Raw genomic sequence first — 11,553 nt, 5'->3', positions numbered from 1 at the left:
AGTCACTCTCCCTGGGAACTCTGGGACATCTCCCAGATCCCACAACTACAGGGACATCTCTGGGGCCTCCAGGACCCTGACCCACTGCCAAGGACAGTGCCCATTCTGAGTGCTGAGGCTGTGCTGCTGGGGTCATTAAAATATTTGAATATCCCCCCTCGTGGGACCTATTTAGGTCTCAGGGTTGAGGAAAGGCCATTTTGAGGGAAGTTAGGGGTTCTGGGTTCAAGCTCTGTCTCCAGTAAGCCATGTGACCTTGGACACACAGTCTTTCTCCTCTCTGGGCCTCAGTTTCTTTACCTGTAAAACGAGGGCACTGGACCAGATGAGTCCTAAAGGCTTTGATAGAACCCTGTGATTCCTCCCTCTCTCTCCCAAGCAAGTGTCTGGGGAGGGGGTGTAGAGGGGGAGGAGGGAGGGTGGCGGGGGGGGGGCGAGGGAGAGTGGCAAATCCCCAGTTTCCTTGCCACCAAGCCTCATCTCCAAAAGTGACAGGACCTGCTGCCTTCCATGTCTTCAGGCTTTAAATCGAGGTGATCCCTGGTCTGGCGGTGTCTGAGCCCCTTTCTGTGACCTTTGCCCCTTCTGCCCTGCGCAGTTCACAGCAGCATGGGCCTCAGATCCTCTGTCTGCCTGGCGGGCTTCCCCAGGCACAGCCAGGCAGGGCCGCTTCGCTCTGAGCAGCTCCCCTTCCTCATTGTCACCCCCCTGCTCCTCCAATCCCGGTCCCAGGCTCAGCCCTGCCGGTCCCAGCTCCAGAGGTCCCAGTGAGGACACAGACTGTGTGCTCCCAAAGCACAGGCTGAGGTGAGGGTGGGACCAGAGGGGAAGGGCTGGTGTGTGGCAGCTGGAGGGGAAGGGGTTGGAGGGGAGGAGGCAGCCCCTCCCCCCACCCTGCTGAGCTGGCCGTCCTGGGGCGCTGGCGGCAATGTCACTCCTAGCGCCCCCAGTCCCCGAGAGCAAGGCCAGCCAGGTGGTCCTGCCCCCACTTTTTCATCAAAGCCCCAAGTCCCACGGGCCAGGAGGCAAGGGGCTTTCCCATGGGAAGGGGTGGCAAATTATGTGTGGGCCACGTTGGGGTTGCTGATCTGTGATTTGCACCCCGAGGGAAAGAGAGCCGTGACAGATGAATCCTTGTGGATGTGGGAGCTTTTCCGCCCTCTCCGAGGGAATACGGTTGGTCTGTGGATTAGCTGCACCACTTGGGTGCTGTAAAATGCAGATCTCCGGGCCCTCGGACCGAAGGGGAAGGGCTTATTCCTTCGCTTTTCATAGGCTTCCCGCCCCTCTGATTCTGATGCACACTGAAGTTTGAGAACTTGGGAGAAAGCTAGTTGCACTCTAATAAGCTTTCCAAGCTTCTCCACTAGAGCATCTAGGTAGAGATTTTCTTTCTTTCTTTTTTTTTTTTAAGAGGGGGCAGGGGCAGAGAGAGGGGGCGAGGAGGGAGAGAGAGAATCCCAAGCAGGGCTCCATGCTGTTAACACGGAGCCTGCCTCGGGGCTCTAACTCATGGAGATCATGACCTGAGCCGAAATCAAGAGTCAGAGGCTTAACTGACTGAGCCACCCAGGTGCCCCCAGAGATGTCTTTTTTTGCAACCACAACCTGGAATTCTCTAGCCCTGCAGAGTCTTCTGGGCCTGTTATCTCCTGCTTTCCTCTCAGCTCAGGGTGGACCCCAGATGCTCAGCAGCACTGCATTCGAACTGTGGCCTCCCCGCCCCAGTGCTGAGTCTAGCTCGGCCAGCCCGTTCCGGCTCCTCCTAGTCCTGTCCGTGGACAGTCATGCCATCCTCCACTACCACCCCACAGTGCTCTGCGTCTCACAGGGCTGGCCTCATGCCCACATTCCTTCGAAATTCCCATCTGGTGTTCTTCCATGGATGATTGTAAGCTGCCCGGAGGATGGATTCCTAATCCTGTGGGCATGTACCCGTGGGAGGTCCAAGGATGGTCTACAGAGGGTCAGCAGAGCCCCTGAAATTGCAGCATTGGGGGAGGCTGCATTTTTCTGGGGCCACTTCATAGTTTTCATAAGAGTCTGTGTCCTAGAATATACTAAGAGACACTTTAAGGATGGGGACTTTTTTCTTTTAATGTTTATTTTTATTTATTTGTTTGTTTACTTATGTTGTGAGAGAGAGAGCAAGCCGGGGAGGAACAGAGAGAGAGGGGGACAGAGGATCCAAAGAAGGCTCCACGCTGTCAGTGTAGAGCCCGACGTGAGGCTTGAACTCATGAACCGTGAGATCGAGACCTGAGCCGAAGTCAGATGCTTAACGGGCTGAGCCACCCAGGCGCCCCCAACAGGGACTTTATCTTGGACATCTTTGTGTTTCTTGAGGTGCCACTCACCATGGAGTTTTGCACAGGACATGTGTAATCATGACATTCACTGGGTTGTTTCTGGTCAGGGGTGACGGGGAAATGCCATTACCATGGTTAAGAAGAGAGCAGTACTTTTCCTTTCCGAAATATCTTTACGTCCGTCATCTTGGGGAGTAAACATACGACGCGTGGGCTTGGCAGCAGCAGCGTTTTCCTCCGAGACGGGAAGGTGTGGGGAATGGATGGACACGAAAGACGCCCCTCGGCAGGCCTCCCATTGAATTCGTGGAAAGAAAGAGAGGTCCGCCAGCCTTACATCCAGTGCTCCGCGCTCGCCTTTCACCCGGCGCCGGAAGGGATGCCATCCAGGAAACAAGACGTGGGAGAGACAAAAACATGGCCAGAGGAGGGTAAAGTGGGATCTGTCAGGCGGGCTTCCGCACGGGTTGTGTTGAGACAGGGGAGGATTATGAAATGTCTCAGATGCGGAAGGATCAAGGACAGGATCTCTTGTAGGGGGGGCACGGACGGAGAGGAGTGAGTCTCGGGCAGGTGGCGGAGTTTGGTGAGGAGAGGGCACAGCCTTGGAGCCAGGCTGAGCTGGCGGGTATGTAGCAGGGTCCCAGCTTCCGCTGAAGACCTGTCTGTGCAGGAAGGCCTTCTAGAAATCTGTTTGCAGGGCACTGGAGGGGTCTGTGAGTTATGATTCATCTCCAGGGAGAGGGTCATGTCCCAAGTGCTAGGACCTAGAGGCATCCGGGGGTGGGGGTAATACAAGGATTCCTGTCACACTTGAGCCATGTAGAAACTAGAGGCGGAAATGGAAGGGAATGTGGAAAATTACAGCGGGAAGAATTCTTATTAAAAATGGTTTGTGTCAGTGGGAGCGCAAACAGCCCGGCTTTGGGGGCTTTTCCAGAGTGAGACACAGCAAGAACAGAGACATTCTCTCCCTGGAACTGGGTACATGGACAGGAGCATGATTGTAACTCCAGGTAGGGCAGTGTCCTTAAGAATAAGGATGGGGATGGGGCGCCTGGGTGGCTCAGTCGGTTGGGCAGCCGACTTTGGCTCGGGTCACGATCTCGCGGTCTGTGAGTTCGAGCCCCGAGTCGGGCTCTGTGCTGACAGTTCGGAGCCTGGAGCCTGTTTCGGATTCTGTGTCTCCCTCTCTCTGACCTCCCCTGTTCATGCTCTGTCTCTCTCTGTCTCAAAAATAAATAAACGTTAAAAAAAAAAAAAAAGAATAGAGATGGGGCAAGTGTCACCGGTGCCCACACAGTTAACCCCCAGGTGCCACCTGGTGATGAATTGGCCTGGTCTGTGAATGCACTCAAGATGCCCTGAATTTTCCAGAAGTTCCTGATAAGGATTAGGGGGCACTTTGCAGAGGCCTTGGGTCCTGGATTAGTAACTAGGGGTGAAGGTCAGGAAGATCTGGTGAGAGGTGGGAGTGGTCAGCAGGTGTGTGTGTGTGTGTGTGTGTGTGTGTGTGCAGGGGAGGGGGGGCGTCTGATGTGCAGAGCTCATGGCTGGAGGTCTGGGACCAGGGGTGAGGCCTCAGGCAGGAGCAGAGGCCAAATCAGGAGATGTGCACGTTTAGGGGGAAGATCAGCTTAGGGGAAACTGAGTCAGGGAACTAGTTGAGGTTTCTAAGCAGGTGGGTGGAGGTGGTGGAGGTCAGAGGACCAGGCCGGGGCCGTAGAAGGCCAAGGATCTTCTGGTCAGGCAAGAACAGCTGGCAGAGTTGTCGTCTGGGGTGAGCAGAGGACCGTGCTTTGTTTTCAGACCCTCAAAAGCCCTGCAGATGTGGAGGCCTGTCCAGAGGCACCCTCCTCTTATTAAAGGAGGTGAGGAGTGAAGATTTGTGTCCCACAGCTCTTGCAGATTTGAGAGATCAGGACATGAATCAAGGTGCTTAGCATTCTTTCAACAATGGAAGGAGCTCGTACCGGGCCTCCAGGGACAGTTGACATTTGATCGGCATCCGTGGTAGCCAGCCTCACTACTGAGGCAAGGCAAGGGAGGGAAACACAACTCACTGTGTTGGTGACCAGAGCTGCAGCCGGGCCTGGGAAGCTCTGGCAAGGGCATGTCCAGATCCCCTTCTAGTTTGATAACACCCTGGGTCTGAGAACCAGGCCTGGAATTGACACTGGGCGATGTGGGGGACGCAGCTTGGGTCGGGGGCAGAGTTACCACCATGGAAAGGGCTAGTATCAGTTGACCAAGGGCTTCCCTTGCAGCCAGGCCTGGCGCCAGGCCCCTCATGAGCCTTATTGAGGTTGTGTTCACAGTGACCCCAGGAAGGGGCCGTGCACTCCCGCTTATGGGGAAGCCAGCTGCAGCTGGGGGTCAAGTGTTTGGCCCGAGCTCCCGAGGCCAGCGAGCGGCAAAGCTGAGATCTGAGTCCAGAGCTCCGCTCGGCTTTGGGCCATTGCTGAGCTGTCCAGGGAGGGCCTCCAGGAAGCTGGCAGCAGAGGCCTCGCTCTGTCCTACCACGAGCTGCTGATGTCACCCGGCATTTCAGTGCTTCTGCTTCCCTGTCTGCGAAAATGGGAGGGAAGCAGCCCGGGAGCCACAGCGCCAGCCTGAGCCGGGAGAAGGAAGGGGGCAGGAGGTGGTTGTGAGCCTTGAGAACCGGGCCTGCTGCTGGGAAGCCCGGCCGGGACCCAGGTTTGAACAGATTAAGTTCATCTACCCTTCTGCCTAGGTTCTGCAAATCTTCACCGCCGATTACACCGAATCCCTCCCTTGCCCTTTCCTTGGGGTTTTACTCCAGGTGGGCCAAGCCCGAACTTCCCACAAGTGTGAAGGACAAAAACCTGAGGTGAGGGAGGCCCGCCCTCTCCAGGCCTCCTGGGACATCTTCGTGGGAGGGGATTAGCCGCCTGGGATCCCGGGAGATGCCAAGGAGGGAGTCTCGGTGGCCTCAGGGACAGAAGGTGGGGATGTTGAGGCAGGCCCTGCCCAGGCTCCTGGCCTCCGCCTAACTTGGCCAGTCCCTGCCAGGGAGGGCAGACGGCACTGGGCCCAGCTTCTGACAGCCAGGCCAGGCTCCAGGCTGGGCCCCTGGCAGATCCTGGAGGCTGAGCCTCCCTCTTTCCCCCTGCACAACACACACAGGGTTGGGCCCCCTCTCCACCCTCTTCTGGGAGCTTGGATTCTCCCCAGCCCTGGCCCAGGATGCAGGGCCACTCCCCTCCGGCCAGCTCTTTCCCGGCACCGTCTGACCCCAGACCAGCTGTGAGTGAGGTAGGGAGGCCGCAGGAGTCCCTGGCAGGCTTCTGGGGGATGGAAACTAGCAGTCTGCCTGGTCCAAGCAGGCAGGCTCGGGCGGGGGGTTGGGGGGGTGGCGGTGGAGGGGGTGGCGGGGGCAAGGCGAGCAGGCCCTGGCAGCATTCTGGAGGAATTTCTGAATTACTTCCTGGCTGGAGACCAGAGGCCAGAGCAGGCCTGGGCTGGTCCTGCTGGCTAAGGACCTAGAGGAGACTTTCTCCTGGTTCTGAGGCCTCACCACCTCCTGCCTCTTTGCCCCACTTCCCTCCGCCTGCCCGCCTCAGAACTGAAGCCTCCTGCAATGGCGAGTTCCAGCTGAGGGGGGTCACCAGTGCTCCCCACTACCTCATTTGTGCAAGAGGCAACCGGGGCCTAAGGAGGAGGGGCTTGTCCTCTCCTGGCCCCTGCCCTTCTTTCTTCTCGGACTTACGGGCAACCTGTTGAAGTCAGAGCCGTTCTCGATCTCTCCACTCTTCTGAAAACACATACTCCATCTGGCCAAGAGAGGAGGCCCTCTCTAGTTTCTGGATCTTCACTGTGTCGTTGCAGAGGATGATGGGTTGGCTGTTCCCACGCTGACCTTCCACCTGGGAAAACTGAGGCAGCAAGGAGACTGGAGCCTCAGGATCCCATGCAGTCCCACCCACCTGAGACAACGAGGGAGGGCCGGCAGTGATAGCGGGGCTCAGGGGCTCCCCTTAGCTGCCCACGTGCGCCAGTCCCAGAGCTCTGGGTGGGAGGTCAGGTCCCCCTCAGTCAGCCGTCCTTCCCGAGGGGAGGGAGCAGAGGCCTGCAGGGCTGCTTTGCCAGCTCCAAACCAGGCCTCCACGTGGCCAAGTTGCTTCATTCTTTGTCACCTCTGCACAGTAGCCGGCTCAGCTACCAGCTGGCAGGGTGACTGCCCTTGGGGCCGTGGCGTCCCGAGCCAGGGGAGCGGTGGGACCTGGGTCCAGGAGTGTACTGACTCGGGAATACTGTTTTGACTCCAGGAGCTGAAGCTCGGCCAAGGTCAGGGAAAGCAGGCAGGCCCTGCCCGGGGACTGGAACCCACCCATTGGCTGCGTGACGATGCCCGGCCAGAGGGAAGGTGGGCCTGAAGGGAACAGAAACCAGCGCTGCTCCGCCCTGGCAGGCCCCGTGGGCGCAAGCCTCTGCAAGACCCTCCTTTCTGCAGCCTCGTCCCCAGGTTTCCAGGCCTGCAATCAGCCTCCTGAAGTGGAGGCTGATTGTGGCCACCATTCCTCCCATCAGGAGGCACTTAGGGCCTGGTGACGGGCTTAGTGGCCCGTGGGTGGTGTCTCATTTATTCTCAGAGAAGCCACAGGAGGTGGGTCCTATTGTCCCAGTAACGAGAGTCTGATTAACTGAATGACTGGTGCCAGTCCCCACGGCTGCCATGCTGTCCCGGAGCACTCCTACCATGGCGACGTTCGGGTGGCTGCTTGTTTCTGTGAGCCTCCCTGATTGTGGTTTCAGCTCCGTGTCACCCAGTGGAGCTGCTGTGTGAATTCACATCTGGCCGACTGTGATGCTTAAGGCTGTCACCCTCCTGCCACACGCAGCACCCAGCACGTAGCAGGACCTCATAGATGGTAAGGGGAGGAAGGAAGAGAGGAAGGGAAGGAGGGAGGAAGGGGGCGGCTGAGTGAGGACTGCGGCATAGGCCAGCCTGACACAAAGCGTGCGCCCCTAACCATTGGACGACACTACCTCGCTCTCACTGAGGGCTCCCTGCCAAGCTGACGTGGGTCCTTGTAGCAAACCCAAACGGGGCTCTGCACCCAGTCGAGGCTGGAAAGGGGGCAGGACTGACCTTGGCATCATGGAAGGAGCTTGGGGCGAGGAGGAATGAGGCTTTGTCACCCTCGCCACCCCCGGTCAGGGTCCCTACCACTGAGCTCTTGGGAAGACCCCTTCTTCGTGGGAGACCCCATGGGCCAGCTGGTTCCTGGCTGACTTCTTGCCTCCCTAGCCCTGGGAGGCTGGGGTCTTGGCAGGTGGAAGAGTCTATCTCTGTGTGGGTGGGTAGCAGGGTGGGTGTCTGCAAGGAGGCCTGTTCTAGAAGAAACATCTGCGTTTACAGCATGTTTCCAATCTGGCCCCATGGAACGATTCAGTCCTCGGCTTTCCCCATGCACTTGGAATTTCTGCTTTCGGAGTTGTGCTGGAGCCACAACCTCTGGGCCAATACTTCTGTCATCTCAGGCATCTGTGGGCGTTCACCCCAGACGTGTTTACACATGGGCACTGCCAGGCGGCTGGGATGCTGTGTCCCCCAGAGCGGCTCACAGGAAACCCAACAGCTGGGCTGAGAGCAGGGATCCCTTCACTCCGTCTTCCATTCTTTCAATGTATTCATCAGATATCGCTGAGCCCCTACTCTGTGCCAGGCATGTTGCTAACTACGCGTGGAGATCGCAGATGGCAACACAGCCCCGGCTTCCAGGGGCTCGCAGTCCAGCAGGAGAGGGCCGTGTGTCACCAGACAGTGGTCGCACAGTGATGCTGTGCACAGGAAGCACGGGGAGGGTGATCTGTGTCTCCTAGGATGCTTTGGTACAAGTAACAGGACTCAACTCAAAGAAGCCTAAGACAGAAAGACACTTATTGGTTCATTTCACAGGCGAGTGTGAGGCAGGGTTGCCTAGCAACTTAGTGATGTCATTGAAGTCGGGCGAGTCCCATCTTTCTGCCCTGCTGCCCTCAGCCTTTTTGGTGATGCCCCCTCCAGTTCACACGACGGATGCCACAACGTGAAGCATCACGTCCTCACACAGCCATGCCCAGGAGCAGAGTGGAAGGCAGGCTCTCTCGGTGCCTGTTCCTCTTATCAAAGAGGAAAGATTTTCCCAGAAGCCCCTAGTGGCCTGCCTTTCGCATCTCAGAACCCCATTGGGTCACATGGGCACAGCTCGTTGCAAGGGAGGCTGGGAAAGCGAGGGCCAGGCATTGTCAGTTCTCACTAGAAGACGGGGAGGGGCACCTGCCCCCTGCTCCATTTAGTGTCAGTTTGTTGAGACTGCTACAAAGGAACAGTGTGGACTGGGTGGCGTGTAAGCAACAGAAGTTTCTCTCTCCACAGTTCTGCAGGCTGGAATAATGAGGTGCCACCACGTTTGCGGTCTGAGGAGCTGGTCCCTGGTTTACAGATGGCCATCTCTGTGTCTTCACATGGTGGAGGGGCAAGGGAACGCTCTGGGAGTTTCTCTTATAGAGGCATTATTCCCATTCATGAGGGCTCTACCGTCGTGATCTAATCACACCCCAGAGGCTCATCTCCTAATGCTGCCACCTTGGGGTTTAAACACACGGATTTGGGGGAGCACAAACACTCCGTCTACAGCGGGGTTCCTGTGTGCATCACAGATTCGGCAGCACCCTTGGCCTCTACCTCCTCGATGCACCCTTCCCCAAGCTATGACGGCCAAAAAACGTCTCCAGACGTTGCCAAATGTTCTTTCGGGGGGAGGGGGCGGGATCACCCCCCCCCCCCCGGTCGAGAACCATCGATCTAGTCTTCCTTAAGCCATGTTGAGAAGCTAGGGAAGGTTGGCCCTGACTGAACTGAGCTCTGAAGAGGAGGGCTTCTGTAGCTGAGTGAAGGGTCCCCTCCTCCCCCCTCCCTCCTCCTCTCCCCGCCTCTCCTCCTCCTCACATTCCGGCAAATGCATATTGAAAAACCCTCACATTTGTATACAGCTCTACAGTTCATAATGTGCTCTCGTTTATTTCCTCTTGTTCCTCGGGAGGCGGGTGGGGGAGGGGTAGCGGGCAGCTACTCCAGCCGTGGAGACCGTGAGGTTTACCGCCTCTGGTCCCCTCCCAGCCCAAGAGTCTTTGGCTGCTGGTGTGACCGCACCGAGCTAAGGACTCCTGCGGGGCCCCGATGGGAGATTTGATATTTAGGGCCCCCTCCTGTCCCTTTCTTCCCCTGTCGCTTTGCCCTCAGCCTGTCCGAGCTCTCCCTGTCCTACCCACCCACCGACACTGTTCCTAGGAGAGGTTCTGGAGTGAGTCTTTGTGGCTTGGCCACTTTCCCTGCACCCTGGGGTCTCCCCGCCGCCCCCCCCCAGCCCCCGTCTCTCTGCTCAGCCCCTCAGGGGCCTCCGCTGGTCTCCTGGCACTAAATGCCATCTCTACCACACCCAGTTCCCCCCAAGCATACACCCCAGTCCCGATGCTTCCCCCAGAGCCCATTCTTGGACCCGTGTGACTCCTCCCTGCACCATCTAATAACCCCCTGAATTAATTGCTTTTCCTTCTCCCCACCTCCAACACCCGAATCTGCTCCTCCAGAGACTTTTCTGTTTCTCATTCTTCCAGGTGCTCGGGGTGCTCGGGGCCCCAAACCTTGGGTCACCTTTGGCTGCTCTCTTTCTGCACAGTCCACATCTTATCTGCTGGGGGAATCTTGTTGGCACCACCTTTAAATATACCCAAGGTTCTGCCACCCCCATCGCCTCCACAGGTCCCCCTTCACCTCTGGCTTATTGTAATAGCCTCGCAAGTGACTCTCCTGATTCTGCCCTTGAGTCTCTGAAGTCAGTCTTTTTTTTTTTTTTTTTTTTGATGTTTATTTATTTTTGAGAGAGAGAGAGAGAGAGAGAGAGAGAGAGAGAGAGAGACTGAGCACAAGCCGGGGAGGGACAGAGACAGAAGGAGACAGAATCTGAAGCAGGCTCCCTGCTGTGCTGACAGCTCAGAGCCAGACGCGGGGCTAGAACCCACAAAACGCAAGATCATGACCTGAGCTGAAGTTGGACACTCTCCAGGCGCCTCCCTAAAGTCTGTCTTCACGCAGCAGCGGCCCAAACACCCTTCCAAAGGGTGTCTGAGTACGCCCTCTGCTGCCCGAACCCTGCAAGGGCGCCCTTCACCCAGACCCCGTGTTCTATCCTGGCCTTCAGGGCCCCACCCGGGCTGGCCCTTCCCTCTCACCTCACCCCTCACACCAGGCAGTCTCCTCCCCTCACTCAGCTCCAGCTGCACAGGCTCGCTCACTGGTCCTGCACGGCTGCTCCTGTCTTGGGGCCTTTGCTCTCCCTGGAAAACTCTTCCTCCAGACGTCCTTCAAGTCGCTGTTCAAATACCTCTTTTTACACCCCCAACAGTGCACCTCCTGAACCTCCTTCCCTGGCTCATCCCCCACCCTCATAGCTCTTACTATCTTCTAACTTACTGTATGACTCACTTATCGATTGTATTTATTGTTTGTGGTCAGTCTCTTCTTGCTGGAATGTCGTCAACTCCATGTAAGGGATGGCTTTTGTTTTTACTAACTGATGTATCCCAACATACCCACAGCAGCCGTGGACACCAGTTAAGCCCCTAATAAATGTTTGTTGAGTTTACTTGAAGTCGTTTACACTTTAGTGTAAATAAATGTACGTAATCTCCCCCACCCCATCCCCCAGAGTTGCATTCCCCACTAATTTTTAAGAAAAGGTTATTTCCTGCCTCACGGGGCCCTTAGGAAAGGCATTTTAGGGGCTGTGAGTTTTACAGTCTTGAAATAATGGCAAGTGGATTGAGAAACCACTGTGAAGCCAGGACTCAAGGAAGAAGAGAGATCTCCCTGGTTCCTCAAAAGGCAGAGGGGACAGGCTCCAGGGTGTGGCAGAGAGGAAGGGACAGCGTCCTGCACACGTACCTGGTCATGGCGCGGCTTCAACTGGTTGCTCCAAGGACTGTGGTGGGGAGAGAGGGGTTGGAGCTGAGTCTTTCTAGCCTGTTTCCATGGCAGGATGGGCTCAGGAGGCAAGCTGGACTCCCCATCCCCAAGCGTCTGGCCGCCGCTGGCGGTGATGCAGGCAGAGGCGGAATCACCTCCACCCCTAAAGAAGCTGAAAAGTCTGGAGCTGAGAAGACCGTCACTCCGTGAGACCCTCTACCAAGGCCTGGGCTGATGTTCAGGCCGCCGTCAGCTTTTAGAAAATGTGTGGAT

Source organism: Felis catus, chromosome B3 (genome assembly GCF_018350175.1).
Source record: "Felis catus isolate Fca126 chromosome B3, F.catus_Fca126_mat1.0, whole genome shotgun sequence".
Taxonomy (NCBI): Eukaryota; Metazoa; Chordata; class Mammalia; order Carnivora; family Felidae; genus Felis; species Felis catus.
This window is presented reverse-complemented; position numbering follows the sequence as displayed.